The sequence below is a fragment of the Nomascus leucogenys genome, chromosome 11, assembly GCF_006542625.1.
Source record: "Nomascus leucogenys isolate Asia chromosome 11, Asia_NLE_v1, whole genome shotgun sequence".
NCBI lineage: Eukaryota > Metazoa > Chordata > Mammalia > Primates > Hylobatidae > Nomascus > Nomascus leucogenys.
The window spans coordinates 107,275,634-107,289,044 of record NC_044391.1 but is presented as its reverse complement, the minus strand read 5'-3'; positions in this window follow the sequence as shown (position 1 = coordinate 107,289,044).

The window sequence follows — 13,411 nt, the reverse complement described above, 5'->3', positions numbered from 1 at the left end:
ACCCCCAGCTTCTTTCTTTTTCAAGCCAAAGCGTGTTTCCTGTTTGAGTTCCAAGCCCTGGTGGCAGACTATTCCTGAAGGCAGAAAAGATGGGAAGGAAGGAACTTTACTGGGGAAACCAGGAGACGGTTCCCTCCTGCTTCTTTGCACTCATCACTCCCAGAGTATGACCTGAAGGACCTTCTGATGGTCTTACGCGCGCGCGCGCGTGTGTGTGTGTGTGTGTGTATTTAGCCTATATATTTATATATATATATAAATATTTATTTACTGATGGACTTTTCCTGATTGGAAAAAAAAAGATAGGTAGTATGAGACAGAAAGTGGTAAGGAAAAAGAAGGTTCTTACTCCCCCACTCCACCGTTTCATTGTCAGGACGCATCTCCCTGCAGTGATCACAAGGGTTAAGAGGAATGAAAGTAGCTCCCTATTATGAATGAAGAGACTGAGAACTCCTATTCTGGATCCTCAAAACAAGCATGAAAGACCTGCTGGGCTGGATTTACTCTCCCATTTGTCAGATAAGAAAATTGAGTCTCAGAAAAGTTCAGAGACTTTTCCGTGGTGTCTTGGCTAATGCAGCTTGAGAGTAGGTGCCGTTACAAAGATATTTAATGGAGAAAAGAACCCACACATCTCAGAGTAGGGTCATTTCTGGTCACTGAAAAGTGAGTCCACTTGGATCCAGGTTGCCAGGGAGGAACAAACCTACAGCACATGCGTGGATGGGATATGTCCACACAAGAAAACGAGCGCCTCAGCTGCTTCCCAGAGGTTCTCTCTGGCCTGAATGGAAAAGAAGTTGGTCTGAGGTCGAAGGTACTAAACAGATCATCAGACTGAACTCTCCACATGTCACCTCATCATGGTACCATAGTCTCTTAGTTTGGAAACAACCTTGGCTGCAGGGATGACCTCAGTGGAGAGTCACGAGGAGAACTGAGGCATCTTCTGCAAGATACTGGCAGCCAGGACAGAGGGGTCTCAGCAGAGCTCGGTGGGCTTCATTCAGCAAGTGCCAGCATTACCATCCTTTCCCAAGGGCAAGGCCGTGCAGAGCTTCATTGGGCCTCCATCCCTCTCTGAGATTTATCAGTGGAAACTTGGACCCACTTGATATCGCTCCACTGAGCTGCCTCTAATCTCCTTGCATTGGACAGGAGCTTTGGACGAAGAAGGGAATATTAAGATTGTGTGTACACGGCCGGGCGCGGTGGCTCACGCTTGTAATCCCAGCACTTTGGGAGGCCGAGGCGGGCGGATCACGAGGTCAGGAGATCGAGACCACGGTGAAACCCTGTCTCTACTAAAAATACAAAAAATTAGCCGGGCGTGGTGGCGGGCGCCTGTAGTCCCAGCTACTTGGAGAGGCTGAGGCAGGAGAATGGCGTGAACCCGGGAGGCGGAGCTTGCAGTGAGCCAAGATCGCGCCACTGCACTCCAGCCTGGGCGACAGAGCGAGACTCCATCTCAAAAAAACAAAAAAAAGATTGTGTGTACAAATGGCACTTAACTGTGAAGGACCATCTAGGAGCAAGATCTAGGACCATTCTGCTCAACCCAACAGTGCAAAATGCTAAGTAAGGGGAAAACCAGGCCACCTGAAGAACATCTTTAATGATGGTATTCTTGGTGATGGGACCAACAAGCTCCAGAATTACTACAGGTACTATCTTGGAAGCCACTTGATTCTGAAACTGAGGCAGGTTCAGGTTTGGGGTCACTGATTCTAAGACAATTACAGAAGTTCGTGCATGTGTTTCAGCCATGATCCCCAGGACTGAGGCTATTGAGACATGGCACTATCAACAGGTGAAATTGATTCTCAGAAACTCACAAGTCTCATGAAGGGGCTGTGCAGAAAATGGCCCTTCCCTGCTGGACCCTAGCACACAGGACTTGCAATGTTGCTTGAGAGACATATCCCAAGTCCTTCTTAGAGGCATGGAGTATAACAACTTCAGTGGAATTGCACTTCCAGTTTGGTAACCTTAGTAAATCTTGTGTTGTTGTTTAATCGTGCCTTGCAAATCATCCTTTAAACACTATGACTGTGGTTTCTTGTTGTGGAGTCCCTCATCATAGTGACCCTTATAGCAACCTCAGAGGTTAGCAGAGGAGGTATTATTATCTCAATCTCAATGAGGAGAACAAGGCTCAATGACGTTTAGTGACTTCTCAAAGCCACATGGTTAGTCAGTGGAGAACCTAGTCCCTTATTTCTTATTCTGATTCTGGCCATGCTACAAACATGTACTCACCTGCCCCCCGTGCTTCTGCCCCAACAGCAATAAAACCGTAAAGCAGGAACTCTTTAGTACATTGTGTTGTCCCTAAACTGATGGGCTAGGAATTGTGTCTCATTATGGCTTAGTCTTTGTGGGGTTTCCCCAGTGAGTGGAGAGTGGAGGTAGACCTAGTAGGATGATTATATTCAGGTCAGAGACCAGCTCCTCTCAAGAGAGTTCTTTCCACAGATGGAAAAGATACGTTAAAATTGCCAAATAAATTAGGAAATACTTGGCAGAACCTGGAAGAGCCTCCAGACTGGCGTTACATAACATGCATATACATTATACATATGCACATTATATAAGGTGACATAGTACTTAATGTGCTGTATATATTATGTAAATTACATATTTGTGAGTAATCATGATAAATATAGAGACCCACTAATCACTTTTTTACACATACTCAGTGACAGATTAGGAAGTTACTTTGCCAGAGAGTCTTAAAACTTACTCTCTTCTGCTGCTTTGGTTCCAACTCCTGCCAAAAATAATTGCATCAACTTTTCCCATCTCTAGCCCCCTCTTCTCTTGGCCAAAACTCTCAGTTACCTCCTGTCCCAGCTAGTCTGTGCCTTCCATGCAACACTACCACAATTGGGATCCATAAAAATAGAATCATGGGGATGGGAAAGATCTAGATGCTCAGATCCCCTATATGTCAGGCCTACACCTCAACACTCCCAGGCAGGTGCATGTCTAATGCTAATATTAAAACAGCGGGAGTTGGGGGAAGGAGGAAGAGTCTACCAACCTTCCAAGGAAGGAAACTTCACAGTCTTCCTTGGCCGCCAGCTCCAGGCTCTAACGGTAATCAATCGAAATTATTTCAAATGTCCAGTCTGAGTCCCCACAGCATATCTGAAACCATAATTTCCTAAAATGTGTCTCCCAAAACGCTAGTATCCATCAAATGTTCCGTGAAAAAAGAGTTCCATGGTCAAGTGCTAGATCTCCTCTGGGAAGTACATAGAGAGTCTCTGAGAACTCCTAGTAAAGAACCAGAGTCCTTCATTTGTCAACATCTATAGATTAGAAAACACTGCCTTAAGACCACCATTTATTCTGTTGTTCTCAGTGGAGGTGGAAACACGCAAGTGACCATCCTCTACAATAATATCTCAAAAAGTGCTTTTTCTAGGACAAGAAGTCTCCATTCTTTTTTTTTTTTTTTTTTTTTTTTTTTGGCCGAGGGTTGGGGACCGAGTTTTGCTGTTGTTGTCCAGGCTGGAGTGCAATGGCGCAGTCTCGGCTAACTGCAAGCTCTGCCTCCTAGGTTCAAGCGATTCTCCTGCCTCCCCTGAGTAGCTTGGATTACAGGCATGCGTCATCATGCCCAGATAATTTTTGTATTTTTAGTAGAGACAGGGTTTCACCATGTTGGCCAGGCTGGTCTCGAATTGTTGACTTCAGGTGACCCACCTGCCTCAGCTTCCCAAAGTGCTGGGATTACAGGCATGAGCCACCACGCCCGGCCAAGTTTCCATTCTTAAGACACTTTTTCTTGTTTCTTTATGAGATTGTTTGTCTATTTTTATTGTTCCCCTCTACACATCTTCAAGCAAGAATCAATGATCTAGGCCCTTTGTTTCCTGAGTTGGGAAGGGACTGGAAAGGGGATTAAAGAGAAGAAAAAATAAAAGGGTAGGCATGATAGCGGGTAGAGATCAGACTTCATCTGTGTAACTCCAGAGACCAGAATCAGGTCTGAAAAACACAGGCGTAGACAGGTTAACTTCTATTCAATTTAGTAACTGCTCCTGGAGCTGCTCTAATATGGAAAGGGCTGCCATGTGCGGGAATGAACATGCACCTGCTCTTATAGGAAAAAGCTTTGAACTGGTTGGATGGGAAACAAACAGTAACTAATCTACCTTGCCCCAAAAGCTATTTAAACTGTTTTCGTAGACATTAATGTTAAATCAGTAAATCTATTAATTCCCTTTGAACAGCATTTCTTGGTGTCCCTTATTTTCTGAAAGAATGAAAAATGACTCCAAGAGCAATTTCTGGATCGGGAGTACTGACCATTTAGTCCAGTCTTGGACATGGCAGGATTGACCTGACTCACTGGCACCCTCAAGGGTCGCTGCTGGTGGTTGTGATTGCTCCCCTTGGTAGCTCTGAGAACTTAAAAAAATGGATTGTAGTGTTAGAGTCAAATAGATTTTGCCTTTCTACCGAGATCCATATTAACAGTTTGGAACTTCTAATCATAAATGTCAGACCTGTATCAGACTTGCAATACCAAGGAAAAAGAAACTATCCTACATCTCAAATTCAAACAAGTTTTAAATAAAACAGAAGAGCAGAATTATACAAACTTTCACATGGAGCCATTGATTTTAGCTCAACTTGATGTTCTACCATATTAGAGTGCATCTTTCAACTTTCTGCTATAAAGAGAAAACAGGAAAGGGAGATAAGAAAGGAAACTCCCGGCCGGGCACGGTGGCTCACACCTGTAATCCCAGCACTTTGGGAGGCCGAGGTGGGCGGGTCACGAGGTCAGGAGTTCGAGACCAGCCTGACCAACACGGTGAAACCCCATCTCTACTAAAAAATACAAAAATTAGCTGGGCTTGGTGGTGCATGCCTGTAATCTCAGCTACTCATGAGGCTGAGGCAGGAGAATCGCTTGAACCCGGGAGTGGGAGATTGCAGTGAGCCGAGATCACGCCACTGCACTCCAACCTGGGTGTCAGAGCGAGACTCTGTCTCAAAAAAAAAAAAGAAAGGAAATTCCCATTCATTGCTTACTAGTGCCAGGCACAGTGTCAAGGTCTTTTCATGTGCTTTCCGTTTTGATCTTCAGAACAGCCTAAGATATTGGCATTGTACTTTTTTACAGATATAGAAATTCATACATAGAAAGGTGAAGCACTTTGTCCAACAGACAGCAAGTGATAGAACTAGGACTTGACACGGGTCTGTCTCATTTGAAAATCTATGCTCAGCCAGGCACGGTGGTTCACGCCTTCAATCCCAGCACTTTGGGAGGCCGAGGTGGGTGGATCACCTCAGTTCAGGAGTTCAAGACCAGCCTGGCCAACATGGTAAAACCCCGTCTCTACCAAAAATACAAAATTTGCCGGGTGTGGTGGTGCACGCCTGTAATCCCAGCTACTTGGGAGGCTGAGGCAGGAAAATCACTTGAACCTGGGAGGCAGAGGTTGCAGTGAGCCAAGATCATGCCACTGCACTCCAGCCTGGGTGACAGAATGAAACTCCCATCTCAAAAAAAAAAGAAAAGAAAGAAAATCTATGCTTTTTCCACTATATTTTAGTGCCTTTAACATTCTATTCTAATTGTTTCCAACCATACTAGTATTCTACTTGAAATAATATGGCATTGACAAATTGATATCCCATCTGTTCAACCTCTGTATAACCATCTAATCATGTTCCTACTGAAGAACTTCCAGTGCTTGTTCATATTTAAACTCAACAGCCTCCATGGACAGCTGGATCCCAAAACCCTGAAAATCGAATCAGTAGCCATCCGTTCCTTAATCCTCAATGTCTTCATGTTCTAGCTGAATACAACTCATCTCCCAGGACCTATACCTAATAGGTTTTTTTGTTCAGCTCTGTGAGTGGGAGAGCAGCAAACAGCCTTCTCAGATTTAAATGCCATGGTCAACAGTGACTGGCCAGCAAAGGGAAGGAGCACTGGGGTTGCTGAAGGGAGCCTCCAGCAAGGAGGCTCTGTATGCAGTCCTCATTAGTGATAGGCGTGGGCTGGGCCATCTGTGTTCCACAGGAGAACAGAATGGCAAGCTTCCTTTCAGATGCCAAGAGATGCTATCTAATGGGAAGATCCAGAGAGCTCAAAAAGCAGAGAAGCATCTTTCCTCATAGGCGTCTCTGTGGGAAACCAGGGACACAGAAAACCAAGGGGTTTTGGAAATTAGCTACTTAACTTGCTAGGCGTTCTACCCTTGCTGCCACTTCATTCTTCATGTCCAAGATGCAGGACGACAAGCAGAGCCTTGCAACCTCATCTGCGAACTAAACTCCCCTAGATAGAGCTGTGGTGAACCTTTGTAAGTCTGAAATCTGTTCATGGAATAGCAGGTACATTATAGCAAGACATCAGAGTTTACGATTAAGCCTCCAAGTCTCCCAGGGGTCAGGAAATCCTGCAGGTAGAAGAGACGGTTTAATTGGATGCTCAATGCTGATTCCAGAGAAATCATCAGAAAACCTGGAAGACTACTCTAAATGGGTCAGATTAAGAAAATGCAATTTGGAACAAAGAGGGTAACATCTAACCCAGTATCAAGCATGCAGTAGGTAATGAGTAAATATTTGTCAAATGAATAAATGAATGAATAGCTAAAGTGGGTATCTGTACTTCTACCCTGGAATGGGTGGGGGGCAGGGGGATGAAAGCTTTTTAACTAACAACTCAGGAACTTGAAACCACAGGATGTAGAGGGAGCTCATGGGGGCCTTTAACTACCCAGACATCTGTTGAGTGATGGATACAGCTAAATATGGATCATCAAAGGGCTTTCTAGGTCACATGGAGGGCAGCTACATGATTCAGAAAATATGAAATTCAACTTGGACAGAAAGACAGAAATATTTGCAATTCACTTCTTAGAGATAAGGTCAGAATTGACAAAGAATAAAAGGGCAGCACAGAAGTAGAGTTACAACACAGTAAGAGATCAGCATAATAAGATACAGATTCATAAGATGAAAAGAGATAGAGAACTGGATTTTTTGGCAGATTGATTTGGGCAAGGGAGGTGGGCATGAACACTACAGTCCAAAAATAGAAGGAAGAACTGAGAAATCCTCAAAAAATATTTTTTAAGCCTAAAGTCGAATAAATGATAAAATAGAAATCCCCAGGTATTAATGACATTGTTATTAAATAACAACTATCATTATCTAGTCCAAAGCTTACTATTTTTATGACCACTTTTGAACTTCACAAAAACCTGTATGGTTCTCTATTTGACAAGTGAGGAAAACCGAGAAACAGAGCAAATCTCACAGTGACAGATCCAGGATTCAGATCTGTCCGTATCTGCCTTCAAAGTCCAAGTTTGTGCCTGCAGTGCCATTACCAATTCCTCTGAGTCTCAGGAATGGCCAGGGATTTACTACCCCGAAACTAATCCCCTATGTAGGACTTATTCCCTTCTCCAACTGGAAACCCAAGTCCCTCTCCTCCCTCTTCCACAGAGCTGGAGTGGAAATAGCATTCACATGTCTGGATGCCGGGGCACCCTGAGGTGGGGCAGCAGCCCTGAGCAGCAGGAGGTCCATGTCAACCTCCTCCTACCTTCCCAGGTCCTTGCTCCCAGGCACCAGCTGGGATATATCCTAAGGCACTACTTGAGCAGGATGGACAACGGTAGATACCTAGTGAAGAACTCAGCCAGATCACAGTATTCACATAGTATTAAAGATCAGTCTAAAAGATATGCAGAGACCATAGTAAAGATCAGGGGCAAAAGAAATAAGGTCAGGTAGTCAAATATCAGAATTTAGTAACATCTCTAAAGGTGGAGTGGAGATTTGAAGTGGCCTTTTAAAAACCTTTCGGGTGAATCATAATTTGGGATAAAAAATACTGCCTAGAGTAATGCAAAAAAATTGAGCATTTTTAAGTCTCAAAAAGCAAAAATCTTTTAAAAATGAAATCTTAAGAGGAATTACAAGGTGAGGAATAATAAAAATAATAACGTATTTGTACCCTAGAATATAGAAAATGAAATGAATTTTAAAACCCCACAATATACCTGGCAATCCGGAACAAGATTCCAGAAAGTTTGCATTTTCTGCTGAGGGACTAAACAACAGTACTTTCAAAGTAATAAATGAATTTTTTTGTCTTTTTTTTTTTTTAAGAAAACTGGTACCAATTGATTACCAGAAAATGGCATGATCTTCAAGAAAAAAAAGTTTTCCTGGTGAATATTTCCTCTCTCCCCAACATCCTTGAGGTAAAGGGATTGAGAACTAGATCTTTTAACTCAGAGAACCATACTTGCATGGAAGGTGTTAATAACAGAGGGTGTCACAGAACTGCTGTTTGAGGTTTGCTATTGTCGTACTCTGCTACTACCAGACATTAAGGTAATGATAATAGACCTAGGAGAACTAAGCAATTCCTGCCTCCCATCTGCTCCCTGTCAGCCTCCCGAAGCCCCCACAGGTTAAATATGCCTCCTGAAATTAGAACATCTGGGAATAAATTCTTTTTATGATGAAAATGCTCAAACATACAAAAAAGTGCAGCCATGAGTATAATGAGCAACCATGTAACCATCACTTAGATGTAACAGTTGTTAACGTTTTGCCCTATTTCATCTTTTTCTGGCTGAATTTTTTTTTTTTTTTTTTTTTTTTTTTTTTTATTTTTTTGAGATGGAGGTTCGCTCTGTCGCCCAGGCTGGAGTGCAGTGGCGCTATCTTGGCTCACTGCAAGCTCCGCCTCCCGAGTTTACACCATTCTCCTGCCTCAGCCTCCCAAGTAGCTGGGACTACAGGCGCCTGCCACCACGCCCGGCTAATTTTTTGTATTTTTAGTAGAGACGGGGTTTCACCATGTAAGCCAGGATGGTCTCGATCTCCTGACCTCGTGATCTGCCCGCCTCGGCCTACCAAAGTGCTGGGATTACAGGCGTGAGCCACTGCACCTGGCCTGAATTTTTTGTAAGTAAGTTACAGGTATCACGACATCTCACACCAAAATTCTTGAGCATACATCCTCAAGGAGGATTCTCTCTGAAGTGTTGAAGGTTGTGTGTATCGTCTGCATTGCTGAAGGAAGGCTTCAAGATGTTGGGCATATGAGCTCTGTCATTTCTCAGCTGACTGAGTCCAGTTGTTTCCAAGCAGAAATTCATCAAGACATTACCATCACTCATGAGGAGAAAGTGTTGGGTGGAACCAAAGACGGTCTTAGCTGTATTTGAAACATTTCCGATTCTTCTGGAAACAGGAAAGCAAACGGCCCATGAACTAAATTCTCAAAAGACACTAAATTGGAAAGAGTTATAAGCACTAATGATGCCAGAGAGAAAATGCAAAACACTTGGAGGAGTTAGAAATTCACCTGAAAGGCCTGGTGCGGTGGCTCACGCCTGTAATCCCAGCACTTTGGGAGGCCAAGGCAGGAGGATCACTTGAGGTCAGGAGTTCAAGACCAACCTGGCCCAATATGGTGAAACCTCATCTCTACTGAAAAAACACAAAAAAATTAGCCAGGCATGGTGGCGCGCACCTGTAATCCCAGCTACTCAGGAGGCTGAGGCCAGAGAATCCCTTGAACCCGGGAGGTGGAGGTTGCAGTGAGCTGAGATCATGCCACTGCACTCCAGCCTGAGAGCAAAACTCCGTCTCAAAAAAAAAGAAAGAAAAAGAAATTCACCTGAAAAATTCATGTTCTTAATTCTGAAATAAAAAACTGTTTAAAGCATTAGTAGTTACAGAATGGCTGCGCATAATATTATTTTGAACAGGTAAAACAATAGAACATCACGTCGGCAGATTTATTTATTCAGCTAAAAACCAGTTATAGTTATTGCCCCATCATGTGAAGAATAGGAAGCTAGACTCAGGGAGTGGGTAGGCTGCTGTGATGTACAGATACTCCCCTCCACTAGGGCAGGACTGATCTGGAAGTGTGTCAACCCCCAGGAGAACATCTGGGAAGTCTGGTTGAAAAGCTTTGGCTCATTTACGCAAGGTGAGAGAGAATTTTTCAATAGGCAAAATGTATGGAAAGCAGGTATCATTCCACTTGCTCTGTGCTTAGCTACTGGGATCAGGATGGGCTGACTGCACATGCTCTGGACAAGATGGTGGGCAAGGTGGGTGGTGAGTTTTCTTGCAAAGGTCTACCAGCTCAGTGATTCGGCCAAACAAAAGAAAAGCAGGCAAAAATGAGTGATAGCAGGTGCCAGAATATTCAGACTGTCTGAGTCAATGAACGAAATGAGTTTCCCATTTTAACCACAGCCTAAGGGAGAAGTAACAACTAGAAACCAAGGCCTGATAGATTCCCAGCCTGTGCATGGTGGAGCTACACGGGCACCTACCTGACTTCCTACACATCGAGAGGAAAGCTTTCTTATCCATACCCCACGTGCACATCTGCCCGCCTTTGAATCATTAAACACCACCCCTCCCTTCGCCACCCCTTTCCTCACATCATGGAGTTCATAACACCAAGCATCACTTTCTTCTCCTGACATTGACACCACGAGAAAAGGAAGTCTATGTTGACGGCACAGAGATGAAAATTGCCTCCATCATTCTGAGTGTAGGAACATGTTTTCTTCCCAGATCGCCCCCTCTTTGGAAGAACACAATCTCTTCTAAGCTCCCTCCTCCAGCCTAACCCCTGGCCCTGAAGCCCAGGATCTGCTGATCAAACACATGAGCTCACTGCAGCTTATATAAGAGCTCTTGGCAGGCCTTCCCAGAGACGGATGCTGGGCTAGGTCTCTGCACACTTGTGCTTGCCTCGCCTAGGCAACATGATTTTTTGTTTCTCTATCTCCTCAGAACAGAGAGGCCTATTTGTACTACTGTTCATCAGTCATTTTGTAGTAGGGAAGAGGAAGCACAAAGTTTCCTCCTATTTCCCAGTGATTAAAAGTGGCCCAACTTCCTAAGGGGGAAAATAAGAATTCAAAAGACAAAGCTCACTTGAATGTGCTGAGTCCCCTTCACTTGGCTGTTTTCTGTGATGGGGCCACACTGCTGTGGGTCACCGCAGGGGAGCAAGGATAGAAACAGAGTGGGAGCTGGGGGCCACGCCTGTGTGACATTTCGGAGGACTCCAGCTCAAAGGTCCCTTCTGAGATGTTTGTGAGCAGGGACTAGGGCAGAGGGAGAGACAAAATATTAGGTTGGAGCAAAAGTAATTGCTGTTTTGCTTATACTCTTAATGGCAAAAACTGTAATTACCTTTGCACCAACCTAATCGATGAGAATTCCCATCTTCCCCCAAAGGGGAAATAAAAGGACATTTAGGGAAATCTGTCAGATAGTCTCAAAGGTAGGTCATCTGCAAGAAATCCATCCTGCCTCCGACTGACTTGGTGAGAAGTCCCATCCATTCCCAGACTCCATTTTCTTAAAGGAGAAAAGAAACTTCTGGAAACCGCACTCAGGAACTCAGAGAAACGAGGAAAGAGAAAAAGCAAGGAAAAGCCATTCATGAGCCCAACTTCCAGATTCAGTGGATATTTTGCATGGCTCCCAAGAGGAGAAGGGACGGTTGTATGACAGGATTTGGTTCTCCTACTGCCACTGACGAAAGGAAAGGAAATGCGTGAGGCCCTTTGCAGTGCCCGGCTCTCTTCTGCCGCCTCAGTCACTCCGGGCCTGGGGCTCTGAGGCAGGGCCAGGGAAGGAAGACGCAGGCCTTAGCTGTGGCCATTCTCATTCTCTTAGCTGTGCCCATTCTTAGCTGTGCCCATTCTCATTCTCTTTCCTGAGCTTCGAAGCCACATCCTGAGGGCACTTCCTACCCACACATCCCTCCTCTCTTCTCCCTCCGCTCAGCATTGGACTTCTCTCGCAAGGCCAACTCTGGTGCCTCCCTTGATACCAACTGGCAATAGGGACGTGGGCAAGTCATTACAGCTCACTTTCCCCACATGTAAAATGGGGCTGGATAGGGTGATTCACACACTTACTAAAGGATTCATCAGTAAATATTTTGTTTTTAAAGAATGTCTATCTGGGCTGGGCGTGGTGGCTCATGCCTGTAATCTTAGCACTTTGGGAGGCCGAGGCAAGAGGATCACCTGAGGTCAGGTGTTCAAGACCAGCCTGGCCAACGTGGTGAAACCCTATCTCTACTAAAAATGCAAAAATTAGGTGGGTGTGGTGACGCATGCCTGTAGCCTGTAATCTCAGCTACTGGAGAGGCTGAGGCAAGGAAAATGGCATGAACCCGCGAGGTGGAGCTTGCAGTGAGCCGAGATTGAGCCACTGCACTCCAGCCTGGGCAACAGAGCGATACTCCAACTCAAGAAAAAAAAAAAAAAAAAAAAAAAAAGAATGTCTATCTGGGCTGGGCACAGTGGGTCATGCCTATAATCCTAGTACTTTGGGAGGCCAAGGCAGGAGGGTTACCTGAGGTCAGGAGTTCAAGACCAGCCTGGCCAACATAGTGAAACACCATCTCTACTAAAAATACAAAAATGAGCTGGGCATGGTGACGCACGCCTGTAATCCCAGCTACTCAAGAGGCTGAGGCAAGAGAATCACCTGAGCCCAAGAGGCAGAGGTTGCAGTGAGCTGAGATCTCGCCACTACACTCAAGCCTGGGCGACAGAAAGAGACTCCGTCTCAAAAAAAAAAAAAAAAAGAACGTCAGTCTGTCAGGCACTGCACCCTAATCTCTTAATATGTCGCAATGCAGTTCTATTACTTTTTCTCCATCTTTTCCCATCACATTCTGCTTTTCTCAACCTCTACCCACACCCAGAGCCTGCTTCTTCTGCTTTTTTCTTTTATTCTCATGATATTTTTCTTCAGTCTCTGCACCCTCCCCCACCCCAGCATGGTTCTATTTTTAGAATGTTCATACATAAAATCAGAGGATTAGAAAAGGGTTTTAAGGGGCCATCTGCCCACTTTGTTACCTCCAGGCAAACCTGTGCTTAAAAGGCCCAGGAAAGATCAGAGGGCATACTCCAGGCCCAATTTCAGGATGCACTCCAGCGTCTCACAACTTCTTCCATTAAAAAATGGCCTCAATGTCTAACTTAAACCCCTCTGTTCAATACTACTCTCCTTTTTCTCTTTACCTCTTGAGTCACATCACAGACATAAAGCACCTTTGTGAGAGAGAACTGTAGGGAAGTTTAACCCATAATGACGTAGTGGAACATCCCAGGCCATAACGACCATAGTTTCAATGTAAAACCAGATCCAGGAACACAGAATGGACTAGAGGCTGTGGCAGTTAGGTGAATTGGGTTTCTGTAAAATCAACAAAGACAGAACAAATAAGCAAAAACCAACAAGCACAACCCTACCGGACTCACAGTTTCTAACAAACTATCTCAATTAACATGAGAAGTCCACAGAGCAAGGAGTTCTAAAATCATAGCCTCCTTAGGTTGGAAAGGCCCTT